The 14,206-nt window shown below is 43.2% G+C and overlaps 1 protein-coding gene across 2 annotated transcripts in view; it reads right to left on the minus strand.

Moving 5' to 3' along the window:
- ARMC3 (armadillo repeat containing 3) overlaps positions 1-14,206 on the minus strand; it is a 153,005-nt gene that overhangs the window by 120,122 nt on the left and 18,677 nt on the right. The window contains exons 2-3 of one of the 2 annotated variants that reach the window (XM_029077674.2): positions 12,355-12,426; positions 4,651-4,755 (exon numbers count right to left, since the gene is read on the minus strand). The exons of the other annotated variant lie outside the window; for it this stretch is intronic. The gene's annotated coding sequence lies outside the window, so the exon portion shown is untranslated. The remainder of the gene's footprint in view (positions 1-4,650; positions 4,756-12,354; positions 12,427-14,206) is intronic. 2 annotated transcript variants of the gene reach the window in all.

Raw genomic sequence — 14,206 nt, forward strand, 5'->3', positions numbered from 1 at the left:
TTAATAAACACTATTATTACTACTATTATTGCTATTATTACAAACTAAATTCTGCTGTATTTAAGCACACAAGCTCTGCACACAGTCAGTGCTCACTAAATACCATTCATTGATTGATTTGATAACAGGGCAGATGGATCTCTTCAAGAAGCCAGACACATGTAGCAAATCCACATTATATAAGGCTGATCTCCAGCCCCAGTGTCCCACTGGGCAGCGAGCGGCATGCGAGAGGCATGCTCTTTCCACTAGGCCACGCTAATGATTCAGTTTGATTTAATGCATGCTGTGCTGCCAAGCCATTTTGGGCAGATTTTTCACTCGATAAGAAGCTAAAAACAATTTTGGAAACATTTTGACAGCCAAAAAGCATTATTTTGCCACTCTGCCAAGAGGTGCCATGGGTGAACTTTCTCAATGCAACGTTCTGCCATCCTTATATGGTCCATTTAACCAAGAATTTTCCCTCCTATGGTTGATACTTTTGGACCTCAGTATACACACTCACACCCTTTAAGGAAGTTTCATCAAGTTTTTAAACTATGTACTCAGATGTGTGACCTTTGGACATCTGCTATTCACCCCACTTCCAACCCCACAGCACTTAAGTACATATCTTTAAATGAGATGTTATAAATTATTTATTCATATTAATTCTCCCCCTCTAGACTGTAAGTTCATAATGGGCAGTGAACATGTCTAATTCTGTTATACTGTACTCTCCCAAGCACTTAGAGTGCTCTGCACATAGTAAGCATTCAGTAAATACCACTGATGGATTGATAGCCTAGTTCCAGCCTGAATGAATATAAATATGCTAAAACTATCTCCTCTTTTCTATAGGTAATAAAATCACTAGTAGACCCTTTTAAGGTGCTGAGCATTATCCTTGGCTTTTAGGATAAAGCATTAAAGAATAGGCAAAATCCAAACCTGCAAAGAGGCTCGAGGAGTAAAATAGCTCTGTTCATAACAGTCTAAGCAATACCTTGCAGTATTAGGCCACTGGTCTATGTATCTCAGTATTTTGTCTCAGAGTAACACCAGAACACAAACTTCCTTAAATCCACCCTCAGGTTTAGAGATGCATCATCAAGGATCGGTTGTCTCTTAGTCATCCAAGAATCCATTATGAATCACTCTTTCATGAATTTATCCAATTCCTTTTTGATCTTACTGGTATTTTCTACCTTCACAACCTCCTATGATAGCACGACACAATATGAGAGACAAATTCCCTGCCCACCAAGGGGATGCAAGGGTCTGTTAACATGGAAAAGTGTGAGCTAATGGAAAAAGCCCATGGCTGGGAGTCAGAGGACCTGGGTTCTAATCCCCCACTCTGCCAAATGTCTACTGCATAGCCTTGGGCAATTCACTTTGGGCCTGTTTCCTCAGTTGTAAAATAAGGATTCAATACCTGCTTCCCCTTCCATGTGGGGCAGGTTCTGTTTCCAACCTGATTCTCTTGTAACTACCCCAGTGCTTAGTATAGTACTTGGGCCCAAGAAAACATTTAACAGATGCCATTAAAAAAACTCAACAACTTTGGGCCCCAGGTGGGTCAGGCACTGTGTCCACTCTGATTAACCTCTATCTACCCCAGGGCTTAGAACAGCGCTCAATACACAGTAAGTGCTTAACAAATGCAATAATTGTTAATTATTATAGAGAAGAGAACCTTGGGTTCAGCCTGAACTGAGGCCAACTAGGACCTTAGGAAGCAAGTGAACAGCAGCAGGACTGTTGACCCAGGGGTGGAGCTACCCTGAGCCTCTCATTTCCAGTTGAACACTGCCCACCTGTTCCATGCCACCAGTCGGATCAAGTACCCACTCTTGCTTTTCACCCACCCTGCTCCAGAGGAGTGTTGCCTATCGATAGCTTTGGACAGCAGCAGTCTGTGGAGGCTGTGGATTACGCGATCAGTGGTCCAGATTGTGCCCGGGACATCTAAGCAGCTGGACACCCTAATCCCTACTTGCCTTTCATTGAGTTTTGGCCACTAGGTCAAGTGGTTTACAACTGGATTCCTTGATTGTTTGCTCCGATTCAGTTCTGGATGCTGAAATTAGGTAATGGGCTCTATAATCTAAGGGCTGATCTGTTTCATTCCATTTTAAAATAAGGTAACTAGGGTTGCCCTTGCCTTGATTTTGGCCATCTCGCTTCTCTGCCATAAAATTTCAAATAATAATCCTAATGGAACTTTAAACACTTGAGGCATCATGTCATCAGGGTGTATTCATTTGAAAACATTAATCTTAGACCAATCTTTGACCAGTTCCTTCCCTTTTCTAGGTTGACTTCCTGCTTTCCCATCACAGATCATTGACCCAACCTGATTTCAGATAAAAAGCCACTATCTTTTTAAGTGCCACGGGCTATTAGCTTTCCTTCTCTTCTTAAAGTGGCAACATTCTACTGATCCTTCCGTTCATAGAAAGATTTCTTACTCTGTGATGTTTCCTGTAAGTGGCACCTCATTTTCTCTTCCCAAGTTTATCATGCAAGGTTTAGAGTATTTTCTGAAACTTGTTCCAAATCCCACTTTCTGGAGGGATATTTCAGTGGGCTTTGCTGATCTTTGGGCAGCTCTGTTTTTTGTTTGGCTTTGTTTTAATGATATTTGTTAAGGGCTTACTATGTGTTTTAGCACAGTTCTAAGAGCTGGGGTGGATATGAGTTGATCAGGATGGATACAGTTCCTGTAATATATGGGATTCACAGTTTAAGGAGGGAGAGGAGGTACTGAATCCTCATTTTTGCAGTTGAGGAAACTGGGGTATAGAGAAGTTCAGTGACTTGCTCAAGGTCACACAACAATCAACACTTTTGCTAGATACTGGGCTGTCCTATTCATCCCATCATTTTCAGGCTTTGGGGGAATAATAATGATAAGAATTATACTATTTGCTAAGCACTTACTAAGTGCTGGGGTGGATACTAGCAAAAGAGCCCTGCCTTGGGAGTCAGAGGTCATGGGTTTGAGGTCCGCATCTGCCACTTGTCAGCTGTGTGACCATGGGCAAGTCACTTAACTTCTCTGTGCCTCAGTTCCCTCATCTGTAAAATGGGGATTAACTATAAGCCTCACGTGGGACAACCTGATTACCCTATATCTACCCCAGCGCTTAGAGCAGTGCTCTGCACATAGTAAGCACTTAACAAATACCAACATTATCATTATTATTATTATTATTAAATCGGGTAGCCACTACTGAGCACTGGGCCAGATTAGTTTCAAAGGGCAATGCATTAGATTGATTGCCAGACCCTGGAAGCTCTTGGAGGGCAGGGATTGCTCTTCCTTACTCTATTGAACTCTCTCAAGTGCTTAGTAAATCGCTGGGCACAAATAATAATGTTGGTATTTGTTAAGCGCTTACTATGTGCAGAGCACTGTTCTAAGTGCTGGGGTAGACACAGGGGAATCAGGTTGTCCCACGTGAGGCTCACAGTTAATCCCCATTTTACAGATGAGGGAACTGAGGCACAGAGAAGTTAAGTGGCTTGCCCACGGTCACACAGCTGAGAAGTGGCAGAGCTGGGATTCGAACTCATGACCTCTGACTCCAAAGCCCGGGCTCCTTCCACTGAGCCACACTGCTTCACCACTGATTGATCCTCATTTGCCTATCAGAAGCTTGATAGGAGAGTCAGTCCTACTTCAATGGACCTGGACTGGAAGTCAAGAAGCAGCGTGGCCTAATGCAAACAGTATAGACCTGGGAGTCAAAAGATCTGTGTTCTAACTTCAGCAAGTTATTTCACTTCTCTGTGCTTCAGTTACCTTATCTGTAAAATGGGGCTTGACACTGCGACCCCATGTGGGACATGGACCGTCTCCAAACTGATTAGCTTGTATAAGCACTTAGTGCTCTGCACATAGTAAGCGCTCAATAAATATGATTGAATGAATACCTACCCTAGAGTTCAGCACAGTGCTTGCTACCATTTTTTTAAAAAGAATGGTCTGTGTGCTCTTGGCTGCACCGAATGAGCCCTATTGGACTTTAGTAGTGTTCTATCCCTGAGTAGTCAGGTGTCCATTCTAAGGATGTCTTGGGCCCTTTTTGGCAGCCCTGAGTTTGTCCTTGGGGGGAGCAAGGGGGATCATGGTGGGAGAGAGAAGGGTGGAAAATCAGAAGAAGGAAGGAGAGAAGAATTGGAGGAAGAATCAGCTCTTTCTTTCTTATGGTCTGAGACCAATTAGAGAGGCACCTTGGTTGAGCATAATCCAGTCTGCTTCTTGAGTTATTCTCCAGGTTTTGTGCCAAATGGAGCATATTCTTCTCCTATGAATTTTCCTGGCGGATTAATCGTTGGGAGATTGTCTGGAAGCATCAGTCACCACAACTACATCTGAGCAGTTTTTCTGTTTGATGTTATGGCATGTTTTTCATCACAGTAAATTTATAAGCATGTTCCCCTGTCTGGCATGATGATGATCTGCTAGAGAGGAATCCCAAGGCAAGAGAAGCATCCACAGTGGCAGAAATCCACAACAGTTCTTTGAGCCAGCAGCCAAAGAGATGGGCTGGTTTTCTGTTTTTTTTTTTCTGATATAGGCCCATATTTCCTGCTCTCTTTGAGGGAATTCTTAGAAGACATTTATATGAGCAAACACACGTGCACAGTTTTATGTACCTTAACCCAGTGCATCCATTTTGTCATCCTGACAGACGGCAATAGCATTGGAACTAATTTCCTCCCATCTGGGTCTGTTAGCTTCTGCTTATTCCTTACTCCCACCTTTGAATTAAAAAGAAATGTCATCAGCCAACATGCCAACACTTGGACCCCCTCTTCTTCACCTACCAGGTGCCATTCACCAACTCACTGGTATATGTAGTTTACTCCCAAGTATGAAATAGGTTAGGATGCAATTTTCCTGGACTTTAGTCCTGTATGAATTGAAGGCGGCAATACTCTAAATTGGTGCTGGCATGTTGCAGGAATCCTTTTGTCACTGTGGATTCCACCCAGCTAATTTCCAGTGAATTACGAAGTTAACAGTTCTGCTATAACCCATTTTTTCATGAGCGCATGATGAAAGTACTGGGCAAAGTTCTTCCCACAACACAATTCTGTTCTGGATGCCGCATGACCCATATTGTTAGCTCAAGTAGATCTGTTGAAGGGAGAAATGGCTATGCACATGTCACTGTGGGAAGCTGCTGTGCTTGCCAGCCTCTGCCATAATTTTAAAACACCACATGCTAATACAGAAGCAGCACCAGGTGCTGCAAACATCAAACGTGACAAGTAACCAGGGACAGCTTTTCTGTGTGCACAATGTGACCAGACCTGAGGGTCCCACATTGGCCTTTCAATGATGTCCTGTTGGACTATGAAGGACAACTCTATATACTGTACCCCACAATAGTTTGGAGAAGCAGATGGAGAAGCTCTCCCCTTCTTCAAAGCCCTTCCAAGATCAGATCTCTTCCAGAGGCCTTCCCCAAGCCATCTCGGATTGAGGAATTTGTTAAGTGCTTACTATGTGCCAGGCACTGTTGAAAACCCTGGGGTAGATACAAGCTAATCGGATTAGACGCAGTCCTGTCCCATTGAAGGCTCCCGGTCTTAATCCCCATTTTACAGATGAGGGAACTGAGGACCAGAGAAATTAAGTGACTTGCCCAAGGTCACACAGCAGACAAGTGATGGAACTGGGATTAAAACCCATGACGTTCTGACTCCCAGGTCCATGCCTTATCCACTAGGCTATGCTGCTTCTCCTTTTTATGTATGTTTATGTGAAGATACTATTGAATTTTTTAGTGCTCTTTCAAATCCTATTCAACAAAAAGGCATTTCATATTAACAAACTAGGGATCTCTTATCTCTGCTATACAGATGTTATATTCTAATGTTAAAGTGAATCACTTTTAGTCAGACTTCAACAAGCATCCAGAAAAGCAGATACCTAGTGGCTAGAACACAAGTCTGTGAGTCAGAAACAGCTGCATTCTCATACCGGCTCTGCAACTTGTCTGCTCTATGACCTTAGGCAAGTCAATTTAACTTCTCTGTGCCTCAGTTACCTCATCTGTAAGATGAGGATTAAGACTGGGAGCCCAGTGTGGGACAAGGACTATGTCCAACCTGATTACCTTGTATCTACCCCAGTGATAATAATAATGTTGGTATTTGTTAAGCGCTTACTATGTGCAGAGTACTGTTCTAAGCACTGGGGTAGACACAGGGGAATCAGGTTGTCCCACGTGGGGCTCAGTCTTCATCCCCATTTTACAGATGAGGTAACTGAGGCACAGAGAAGTGAAGTGACTTGCCCAAGGTCACACAGCAGACAAGTGGCAGAGCTGGGATTCGAACTCATGACCTCTGACTCCAAAGCCCGTGCTCTTTCCACTGAGCCACTAGTGCTTAGAATAGTGCTTGGAAGAGAGTAAGCACTTAATACATACTATTAAAAACAACAACAAGGGGTTGCCATTCAGATCAAAGGGTTGGCAGCCTGCATATTCCAGATCCAGGAGACAAAGCATTACTGTAGGATCCCCTCTGCATGGGGGTGAGAGTGGTCCCAGAGAGGTGGGGAATGGGGCTAGAGCACTGAAGCAGTCCTGGGGTTTAGGCTACAGGCTTCGAGGAGTAAGGATTCAATAAATATCACTAATTGATTAATTGCCAGAGAAGCCAGGAGGAGAGTCCCTGGTGCCAGGATTGGGGAGGCTCAATAAAAACCACCGCTGAGTTGCCTCAGCTGCCCCTTGCTTACCTTCCCCGTTCTTCCCCTATACTGAGCCTGGGTTGTCACGTATTAACCTTGCCCCTGAACCATGCAACCTGCAGGGGTCATGGGTGACTGAATCCTGGGGCTCTGGGGTCTTGGGTTGCTGACTTAAAGCTTGCCTGCTGCCTCCACTTCTTGATATCATTCAGCATTAATGCAGGATCATTAGCAGTAACACTTCACCTCCTCCTCCTTCCCAACTCCTGTTTGCTCAGCCTCAGGCTTGGCAGAGAGATATCAATGAATCCTAATGGAAGATCATTAGTATTCATTGACACACCTCCTCCTCCTCCTCCTCTCTAGCTTGGGTGAGGAGCTGCCATGAGCTTGGCTTTTTGCCAGGAGCTGAGGTTTGGGAGCCTGGCAGAACAAAAGGGGAGAGAAAGGAGGGATCTAGGTTCAGGGTTATGAGAACCCAGGAAGGGAGGGCTGGAAATGTGCAAGGCTAAGTGATGACATAATTACACGGCAGCACATATGATGTCATCTGTGCGGGGCATCACATAAGGGGTGTAGCAAGATGCTCCAGCCCCAAGCCCCTGCTTTGGCTGATCTGGCCCCTCAGGAAGAGTGTAATAACCTGGGTCAGGTGGAGAGAACTAGAGTTCAGAGGTCACAGTGAAGACTGAATTTGAGTTAGAGGAGATGTGGGTCAAGTATCAGTTTGGAAGGATACGATCAGATAATGGGAGGTGGGAGATGGAGCATTGTCTGAAGATGATGACATTCATGCTAATGTGGGGTGAGGTAAGAGATGGATAGAATTGAGAAGGGAAAGGAATTGGATGGCCAGGGCGTCAGGTGACTCGAAGACTTGAAGGGTCAAGTTCCCAAGGACAAAAATAGGAGAAAAGGAATGAAAGTAGAAAAGCACGGAATGAAATTTGGAAGATGGAGGTGTCAGTTGGTCAGAAATACAGAGTAGTGTGGTGGTCAGTGGGGGATTCAGATGAAGGAAAGGGAAGGGAGAGTGAGATAGAGAGGGAGTGACACTGGAAGTGAGGGCTCAATAACTACCATTGATTTAGTGATTGGTAAGGAGCAGGCTGACTCCCCCTTTCCTTGTGCAATCAATGAATCAGTGGCATTTACTGAGCACTTACAGAGCACAGAGTATCATGCTAAGCACTTGGGAGACCCCCGTACAATGGACATGGTAGAGAGAGGGGTTTAAGGGGCAGAGTGACAGAAAGTGAAGCCCCCGTAGAGAGAAAGGCAGGGGAGGTGGTGAAGTCAGGCAAGAACTAGGCCTTGGTGATGGTAATAATGATAATCGCTATAGTATTTGCTAAGCACTTACTCTGTGCCACACACTGTACTAAACTCTGGGGTGGATGTAAGCAAATTGGGTTGGACACAGTCCCTATCCCACATGGGGCTCAGAGTCTTAATCCCCATACAGTTTACAGTTGAGGGGATTTAAGTGACTTGCCAAGGTCACACAGCAGACAAGTGTCAGAGCTGGGATTAGAACCCAGGTCCTCCTGACTCCCAGGCCCCTGCTCTATCCGCTAGACCACACTACTGGATAAGGAAGAGGAGTAAGTGGACCAGAAACAGATCTTTAATGATGGGTAACTTGCCTGTGATGGATTGGGGAGTTCCACAGACCGCAGCGGACCTGGGTCACAGGTGGGGAGGGTGGATGGTGGGGAATGATATGTGGGAACGAAAGGGTCAGGAGTGAGGTGGTGGACTTTGTTTTGTGGGGGAAGAGCAGTTTACAGAAGAACAGAAAAAGGCTGTGGAGAAAGGAAGAAGAGTACATGAGGGGGCATATTTTTGGATGAGTGATCTTCCCTCAGGGCTATATGCAACTAAGACATCAGCAATCACCCCAAACTTCTTTGCAAATACTTCTACCACTTATTTGTAGGTGGTTTCGATTTCACCTAGCTGAAACTGAAATCAGCTAGACTGTAAACGTATTGTGGGCAGAAAACTGTGTACCAATTTTGCTGCACTGTACTCTAAGCGCTTAGTACAGTGCTCTGCACACAGTACGCCCTCAATAAATACCATTTATTGACGACTGAGTTCCAGGGTGATTGTCTGGAGCTTGTTTCTGAAAAATCCCTATGAGAGGGTTTTATTATTTGGATCATGTGGCAAAAATGACCAAGAAATAAATTTTAAATTCCTTCAATATGTAGGACTTTCTAAATTAAGACTAAAATATGAACTTAAGTGAAAGGACAATACACTTGAAAGCCATGAATTCAAGTGTACAAAAACGAATACATCACAGAATTGGAAAAAAGACAAGTGATACTTGTGCTTTGGGACATTTAAAATATTCTCTGATGTAGAACTGGATTGGCTGTGGGATCATAGACAGTGTGCTATGAGAGAGGCTTTTCTATAATTCTGGATAAGACTCTCCAGATGTGCAGGACTGCAGAATCCAGGATGGTTCAGGCCAGTGACATAAATACTCCTGAAGGGATTTTCCCTACACCAAGGAGAAAAGAATAAGGAGAGAAGCACTCCTCAAAGATCACACAAAAGTAACTACCAAGAAGGAAAGGTTATAGTGCTGCATACAAGTGTCTCGCAATTGGGAAGTTGTGTCACAGCTGTGGCAAGAAAGCCATCTTGCAAAATACTGCACATTTCAGCCACCAAAACCTCAAGAGCAAACTGACTAAAGTCCATTAGAAAAGGAATTTTAAATTAATGTGGTGGAAGCAAGAGGAACTAATGAGAGAGACTGGATTCTCTCTGCAAAGTTCAGGGAATCATGAGCTTCATTCAAACTGGACCCTGGAGCTCAGGTTAATATCTTATCCAAAGCAGCATGGCCTAGTGGATAAAACACTGGTCTGAGTCAGAAGGACCTGGGTTTTAATCCTGGCTCTGCCACTTTGTCAGATTTGTGACTTTGGGCAAGTAACTATTCTGGGCCTCAGTTACCTCATCTGTAAAAAGGGGATTAAGACTGTGAGCCTATGTGGGACTTGGACATGTCCAACCTGATTAACTTGTATCTACTCCACACTTAGTACAGTGCCTGGCACAGAGGAAGAGTTTGAAAGAAGCTCCTCTAGACTGTAAGCTCCTCGTTTACCAACTCTTTAAGTGCTTAATACAGTGCTCTGCACACAGTAAGTGCTCAATTAATTCAACTGATTAAAAACCAAAACAACATTGAATCCAACTAAAATGAAACTAATTGGCTTCTCAGGAACAAAATTACAAATACTTCTTGTACCAAGTAGGAGAACATCTTAAATATTGTAGTGGCTAAGAAAATGACTCCAATTTTGGTTCTGGCATTATATTACAAACAATCTGGTCAGGCTAGTGCTCACCTCACAAGAGCCTGCTGATGGTAAAATTGTTGTACCCATTGAAGGAATTTCAGGTTTATCTCAAGGACAAGGATGTTTGCCATGTGACCACAAAAGCCAAATAATATATCCCTCCCATAAGGGATTTTTTTATTTGGGATAAATGTAAAACAGATTTGTACATTCAAAACTTGGAGATGAGGAAGATTCAGCCCTTGGTGCCAATAATTATAAAGATGACATCCAAGAGTGAAAAGTACTCTTCAGGAAAGACAAAGAAATGGTTCTGCTGGGATTTAGTGGGGAGGAGAGAACTGAAGAATAGAAGAGAGCTAAAAGGAACTTAAATATTCACTCCCAAATGATCCTGAACATAGTTGACAGTTATTTGAATTGAATTCATTTTGTAGTAGAATAATTGCTATTTATGTGTTCATGTGGGTAGTAAAAGCTATTTGAATCTTTAGAGGAAAAATGTGAGTCTGAGTCTCCCAACTCTTAAGATTATTCCCTTCTAGGCACTGATAGGGGAGCTTTAATTCTTTTGTACCACTCAGTGTACTGATTCATTTGATCGTATTTATTGAGCGCTTGCTATGTGCAGAGCACTGTACTAAGTGCTTGATGTAATATATGCACAAGGTATGCAGTAGCCTGAGTTTGTGCTCCTCCCAGAGTGCCTAATTTACTGCCCAAAAGGCATAGGGAGAATTGGGGTCAATATTGAGACGGGGAACGGGGAGAAGGTGACTAGAAAGAGAGGTTCAGCTGTAAGTGGGGTCAGCAGGTGATGAGATCCCATATGGGAACCAGTTTTACCAACTGAAAAACCAGTGGTAGGCTCATTCCTGCATTTACAACCTTTGACACCCTGGTGAGCCTGCAGTGATTTGTAGCTGAGGACTGTTTGCCTGGAGCAAGAGGGAGTTCTCATGCTCCCCAGCCTAGTCAAAAACTATTCCCTTGTCTTGACACTATTGTCTTGATCTGTTGATTTTGTTACTTGTTGTTTGCAAGCACTTGTTATCTTCCTTTTTATCTGTCCAGCTCCACTTTAGATTGGAAGCCCCTGTGGGAAAGGGGCTGCCTCTGATCTTATTATCTTCTATCTATCTCAGCACTTAGCAGCAGGGCTTTGCCCATAGTAAATCCCTAAATTTAAATACCATAAGGAACTGGAGGACAACCTGCCTGCCTGTTTATCTATAGATGTGATTACTCTTCCATAATGATTTTGCATTACTGATTCCCCAAATTATTATATCTGGAAAGATGTGGCCAGAAATGGCCAATTTCTTCCCCTACGGGGCAGTTAGACAACTCGGTTTTCATCCATGTATGTTTATCTAACAGGGTCACAGTACTATTTGTCGCTTAACAAATACCATAATTACTATTATCACTAAAGAGGAAAAAAATATGGTTTTGTTCTAAGGCAGAAAGGCAATGGGGTTGGTCCTTGAACAAACGAGGAGGCTTTTAACATCTTGGTTTCTATTCCCAGCAACCCTGCTGACTTGTGCGAACACTGGCAGTTCACTAATTCCTTTGGTGCTTCAGTTTTTCTTTTTGTGAAAATTGTACAGTATAAAAATGTGGCACCTTTCTTCCAGGACTCTCAAAGCGCTCTGTTAACATTTAATTCTCACCTCAAGCCTGTGCTGGGGGATCTTTCCTCATCACAAGTGAGAAAACCTGAGAAGAAAGACACACTTGCCAAGCATGCAGAGCACCTCAGTCCCCGAACCAGGTATGAGGGCCTGACTCGCTCAGCACAGAGCCCACATTAAGTTTAGCCACTTCTGTTCATGCATTCAAAGGTCTGTAAATTGTATTGTCCAGGGCTTAAACTAGCGAAAAGGAAGAGGAGGGAGGGAAGCAAAGGATTGAATGAGGTCTTCAATCGATAACTTTTTTTTAATCTAGGCATAAAAGGAAGAAATTGGAAGATGAGGTCTTGGTTGCCAGGTTGGGGAGAAGTTTCTGACAGCTCAGCATGGCCTAGTGGTAAAACATGGGCCTGGGAGTCCAAAGGACCTGGGTTCTAATCCCATCTCTGCCACTTCTCTGCTGTGTGACTTCGGGCAAGTCATTTCACTTCTCTGTGCCTCAGTTTCCACATCTGTAAAATAGGAGTTAAGACTGGGCAACATGTGGGACAGGCTCTGTGTCCAACCTGTTTATCTTGTAGCTACCCCAGCGCTTAAAACAGTGCCTGGCACATAGGATGCACTTAACAGATACCAAAAAAAAAATCAATGAGTCAATAAAGACCACTTTACTGTGTGGCCAAACCAGTACCTTTATGGGGGCCCAGTTGCTTGTGTGTAGGGTTCAGTGGGAGAGCTGGTTCTGGGCCTCAGAGGCAGGAACCTTGGGAAAGGTAAACATTATTTTAATTTTTTTTATTTTCACTTTATCTCCATTTAATCAGACCACAGAAAAACTATTTAATCTCTTCCTTCCCCTTCTCCTTCCTGACTAGTCCTGTAGGTAAGACCTAGAAGGATGGGGGAGGGGAGCCCATCTAAACATCAGGGAGTTAGATGAATGCCCCCATCCCATACCCCGGCTAAGGAGCTCCAAAATGAATTAATCTATTCATTCATTCATTCAATAGTATTTATTGAGCGCTTACTATGTGCAGAGCACTGTACTAAGCACTTGGGATGAACAAGTTGGCAGCAGATAGAGACAGTCCCTGCCGTTTGACGGGCTTACAGTCTAATAGGGGGAGACGGACAGACAAGAACAATGGCAATAAATAGAGTCAAGGGGAAGAACATCTTATAAAAACAATGGCAACTAAATAGAATCAAGGCGATGTACAATTCATTAACAAAATAAATAGAGCAATGGAAATATATACAGTTGAGTGGATGAGTACAGTGCTGTGGGGAAGGGAAGGGAGAGGTGGAGGAGCAGGGGGAAAAAGAGGGTTTAGCTGCAGAGAGGTAAAGCGGGGGTGGCAGAGGGAGTAGAGGGAGAAGAGGAGCTCAGTCTGGGAAGGCCTCTTGGAGGAGGTGAGTTTTAAGTAGGGTTTTGAAGAGGGGAAGAGAATCAGTTTGGCGGAGGTGAGGAGGGAGGGCATTCCAGGACCGCGGGAGGACGTGGCCCAGGGGTCGACAGCGGGATAGGCGAGACCGAGGGACGGTAATCTAGTGGACAACTCTAGGAATGGGCATCATTTTTAAAAACCCACCACCAAAGAGTTTCTTAGAGCTATTTAAAACAAGGTTGCAATAACAAAAGATTTTTCAAGTTGCTTAAATAGTTCTGAATACAAAAATACGAAACGCAGAGATATGACCATGATCAAAATCTATTAGTATGGGGAGTGAAATCTCCCAATCACTTTCTTAAGCAAAGAGAACCGAAAGTAAATGTATTGATAGGAACAATGAAATATTTTGATAATGATATAGTCTAGAAGTTTCAAATTAATACATTCTAGGTTATCGTTGATAAATGTATGTTAGTTTGTCATACTGCGTACTTTGCCATTTAAGCCTTGGCCTGAAGAACAAAAGATTACATGCCAACTGCTGGGATAGAGTGGGGTTTTGTTATACTACCCTTTATAGGCACTTTGACAAAGTGATACAGTGGAGTGAGTTAGGTATTTTAGGCAATAGTTTATTGGAAGCAAATAGTGCTCTCATCTTTGAAGCTGATATATCAGTTTATATGATATCCAGGTGTTTGTATTAGAATCTAGTTCTATTTCTGTTTTCATTTTAGCAAGTTTATTTGAAATGCCTTCCTCCAATAGACTCATGAGAACTACATTATTGTCTCAGGTAATTTGTCAGGTTTTTTTTTCCTTAAAGTTAGAAAAAAATTATAAACCTGAAGGGGGTGGGATAAAATACAAGCTCCTGAAACAAAAAGAACATATATGCCAACCTCATAGAGCCAAGCTAAAACTAGGATTAGGTTTGTTTTCTCATGTTGCATTTTCTTCAAATTTATGCCTCAATTTATTTTTTCCTCTTTCTCCATTCTTTGCCAAACATGATATTTACCAAACATTATTGTAGCTGCACAGTGCTGTAATACTGTTCTGGGTTTCACCAGAGAGAATAAAAAGGGGGAACAGATAAACTTCCTTTTAAATTATTTCCTCCCCCCATTCCCTCTCTCTTAGCAGTCT

This window comes from Ornithorhynchus anatinus, chromosome 13 (assembly GCF_004115215.2).
Source record: "Ornithorhynchus anatinus isolate Pmale09 chromosome 13, mOrnAna1.pri.v4, whole genome shotgun sequence".
Lineage (NCBI taxonomy): Eukaryota > Metazoa > Chordata > Mammalia > Monotremata > Ornithorhynchidae > Ornithorhynchus > Ornithorhynchus anatinus.